This window comes from Bombyx mori, chromosome 16, assembly GCF_030269925.1.
Source record: "Bombyx mori chromosome 16, ASM3026992v2".
Classification (NCBI taxonomy): domain Eukaryota; kingdom Metazoa; phylum Arthropoda; class Insecta; order Lepidoptera; family Bombycidae; genus Bombyx; species Bombyx mori.
In genome coordinates, this window is record NC_085122.1 from 7,831,710 (window position 1) to 7,836,563 (window position 4,854).

The window sequence follows — 4,854 nt, forward strand, 5'->3', positions numbered from 1 at the left end:
TAAACGTTTTTAGGGCACTAATTAGATGGGCACTGGTCGCGGTTCTCAAGTTATTAGTGGATAGATGTATTCTAACAAGGATGCTTAAAACCGGACACATAAATATTTCACGATAGAATTGAATACGATGGCATGCACCAATGTCAATACATCGATGCTCGCTTCCACCAAGTATATTTTAAAGAAAATTAGGGACGGGGCCTAGGGATTGTTCGGATAGGAGCGTAATTAACGAGAAAACAATATAACAAACAAATTGTAGGGGAAGAAATTCTCAATTACATGGTTAGGGTAAAGTTAGTCTGTGGGTGTTATCTAGTTTCGGTGTTTTATTGGGGTGTTAGCTGTCAACAAATAAGCTAAATAAGCTAAATATTTTTTGACATCACTCTTTAGAAAATTAAGTCTCACAAGAACACCGTCTATAACAAAGAATGGTCCTTACAGCAAAGCTCAATGGGTCATAAAGCTATATCCACACTAGCTGAAAAGCAGCGTTACTGACTTCATCAGGGTTAAAGACTGATTCCAAACTTAATCCATATGATCATGCTTTTTGTGTCTTTTAAAGTTTATGGCATGTTAATTTGGAGCACTTTAAACATCTCTTGGAGAAAGTGCACGCCGATCGATAGTTGGCAACAGCGTTGAAGATATTATAGTGTGTCCAATGAAGATTGATATTTGAATACTGTCATAATATAATAAAAAAAAGAACAACGTATACTGCTGCGATAATTGTTTTATTTAAAAAATACATTATGTTATTTACTTTTTAACCATCACTAATATACTCTACTTAAGTCTATACTATAAAGAGTGTGCTTAGATTATAATAGAATATTGAAAAAAGCTCAAAATATAAAAAATATATTTAATTAAATTATTGTTATTTTTAAAATGGATCAGGCAAAGTTATACGTAAATTGTTTTGTTCAAATGTTCAAACAAACATAACTAGCAATATCTTATTATCTCATATATGTTTCACACAAACCTATAAACAGTCCTCACAATATAATAATACAAGGGAAGCCGTTATGAGGTGCAAATGTCTTAAGCAAGTCCGTCTTACCTAAAATTTAACTACAAACACTAAGCTATGTATTTAAACTAACCATAATAATGCCTTTATTACCTTGTAACGGATCTGAGGACTAGGCCTTTGTATTGTTATCCCTTGATATGATGTTACGACGTAACCTTTATCCGGAATTCAACCGCAAAGACGACCAATATTTAGTGCCGGGAATTTGATAAGATTGTGTTCCGAAGTACCAAGCATACTTATTATTTGCGCATCTTTACATATACATAATTATCTCTAAAAGTTTTTTTTAAATTAATTATGTCTAATTAAATTATAGAAAGTCTTTTGTGGCCTCGAAAACTTAAAATAAATATTAGAAACGTCGGAAATAATATGTATTATTATAATGATAAACACGATTTTTATTGTGTGGCTCGCGAAAACTAAAGAACCTGTTTAAAAGAAATAAAAATGAATGTAATAACGCACGATCCACTTAGTGTTGTGATTTTTTGGAGAGAAAATAAATCACAGCGTCACGCGTTTCTCTGTAAAATATTTTATTTTTCTTCCTAGCTATCCTCTGGAATCTCTTCTTCAACCCGTGTCCGCCCAATACTGGGTGTAGATCTTTTCGAATGGACCCCATTTTCTACGGTCTCTTGCCATTCTCATCCAAGCTCTACCAACCACTTTGACCAGATCATCGGTAAACCTTGTTGGCTGTCTGCCCACGTTACGACTTCCAGTACGAGGTCTCCACTCTAGTACTTTTGTGCTCCGCCGATTGTCAGTGCGAAGGCATATGTGGCCGGCCCACTTCCATTTTTCCGAGCAATCGCTTTGGCTATGTCAGTCAAACCAGCTCTTCTGCGGATTTCGGTATTGCTGGAATCCTCCGCTTATCCGCTGGAATCCTAAGGGCTATTGCAGATACGCTCGGGCGGGTAGGTAAGCTTACGAGCTCAACCTGAGAGAATTCGCTAGCACTAGCCCTAGCAAGAGCAGTGCTTCGCAGAATCAACCACCGGATCGGCATCGCGTGACCACTGAGAAGGTCTGGCGAGAAACTCAGTGGGCTGTGTCTATGTATTAGCTCGCTCGTCGATCTCTCCATCGTAACTAACTCGCCGGTAATGACGAAGAGTTCGTCGAGGACAGTGACCGATGCTTGAAGAGCCTAAAATCACCTGGAATCGATGTGGGAGATCCGACCAGACTTGGTTCGGGCGTCGCGGCAGTGCCTTTGCGTTGCCTCGTCGGTTGGATCGAATATACTTCTCGATCCTGAACTTATACGTACAGTTCAAGACAATGGTAAGTTTGCCAATAAAAACAGACCTCTAAGAACAGTGAGCACCAACAATGTGATTATCAAGTTTGACCGACACATTTAATGAGTGCGGCTCGTAATTAATAATTATTCGATGCATCAATAAATTCTAGGTCGTTACACAAATTGTCAAACCCATCAGAAAGTGATTACCGAAATGGCGCTAAACTTTCACGATAATTGCTTGTAATAAGTTGCTTTCGTCTCCGTCTGGGTGCGTTCTTTGAATACTTATGCGTATATTTGCGTAATTGTAATTCTTCTGTTTGGTACATTTACATTTCGTTGCTAAGCTGCCTTAGCGATGTGTGAACGATTTTGTGGCTAGGATAAGGCAGATGAGGACATGATCTATGTTATGTGATCGTCAGCACTCATAAACTTCAAATCGAATGCCGCCAGTCATCTTTTTTTTTCCTACCTAATCAGATAGCCTTGAGAGGCTATATTAGCATAACCTTAACTAGTAATTGAGCTCACGGGGCTCAAACCTGACGACGCGAACCCTAGCAAGAGCCGTGCTTCACAGAATCTACCAACGGATCGGAAACGCTACCCACTCAGAAGACTGGCGAGAAACTCAGTGGGCTTTGTCTGAGGGTTAATTTACTTGTCGAGCCCTTCGTCGCAAGCCACGGGTTCGACGAGAACGGTGACCGGTGCTTGAGGCACCTAAAAGCACCGTTAGTGGATCGGGAGGATCCGAAATGACGTGTTTGGGGCGACGTCGACTGCTTTCCATTCTTTCCACAGGATCGGGAATGTAGTTACCTGCGGCCACGATGAGAGGGTTCTCGTGTCGTGCCGCTTTATCGAAGTGGCGCATCGACGCCGACTGCATATACTTACTGGTGGACTCTAAGTCCAGGTCGTCATGGAGGTCGACGTTCCTGACGAACCACGGGGCTCCGACGGCTATCCTGCAAAAACGGGATTGAATAATTTGAAATGATTTTAGGTGAGTGCAGGCCGCGTGAGCGAACACTACACTTGCATAGGTCATGACGGGGCGTATGCAAGTTTTGTAGAGTATCACCTTATTTCTAATGGACATTTTACTTCGCCTGCATACCATCAGGTAGAGACGTCCTTGTATGAAGGCGGCACGGTCGCGTACCGTCTTTATGTGGGGGCGGAATGTCATCCTTCTGTCGAGGGTGACGCCTAAGTACTTGACTTTCGGGGCCCACGGTATGGGTTGGTCATACATCGTGATTGGGCGAATGGCGGAGGCGGAGGTGTCGACGCGCCTAGTCGGGAGAGGGATGCTCAACGTGGTGTTCGGAGGGCGACCCCTTTTGAAGAGCACCGCTGTACTTTTCATGGGGTTGATGTCGGTGCGCCACTTCCGGAACCACTGTCCCATGGTAGCTGCTGTCTGAAGACGCCAATGTAGCAACGACTTCTTCCTACACGAGTAGTAGATAGCCGTGTCATCGGCGAAGAGCCACCAGTTATCTTCAGACTACGCGTGCTATTTAACGACTCCCCCCCCCCTCTAAATGGAAAACATGTATGTTTCATGACAAAAACAGGTACCGTTGTACATAGTCGTGCGGTCACAAACAACATTTAATTTCGTTATTATTACACTACGTTAATTATTTAATTAGTAGATTAATTAACAATTCAGCTAGAACTAGGTATTTATTACAATAAAATTACAAATCTTCAAAAGAACAATATATATCATACTAAATAAAAGAGATTTTGTTATAAATGATTTATAAACTTGTGTATGCCCAATTGTTATGAAACTGTGCACACGTTTATTTATAGGGCAACATGACCACTCCGACGATCGTAGTTATGCTAGTACCGGATAGGTGGCGCTGGTGGCAGTGATTCTTATCTTTTGAACCATAGGTCGAATTGATAAGAAATCTATATATAGAAAACATAATGTATATGTGTATGTGTGTTCGCCTAAATTAAATTTATTTTACTTAGTTAGTTTTCTGAATCGTCTTACGGCTTTTACTTTTTAATATAAAATTACATTTTGTTGCGGACGAAGGTGCGGAGATACACATACAATACAATATTATTATTCCAATCGCGATTTGATACAATTAAATATTTGCAACTTGTCACTTTTGTCACAAAACTGCAGACAACAGAAAAAATACTTCTGAGTACTTATATGTTCTGAAAATTGATCGTGAACCTAAAATGAAGTAGCTATATCGAAAATAAATGAATTAGTATTCTTACTGTAAATCATTGTCACAAAAATTGTTGACAGAAGACATATGGACAATTGTATTATTAAATTAATGCCATCGGTTGACTACATAAATTAGTTATTTATTATTCCTATCAATTCAACATGACTTGTTAATTCTTCGTCCAAAAAATTAATCATTCCATATTTTTTTTACGATAAACGATAACATAACTTATGCAGTCCCGATAACCTAAATAATACTATTGCATGACCTTCAACGGTACCCTTATCGAATGACAAAGACACCAACAGTTTCCGTCTCTT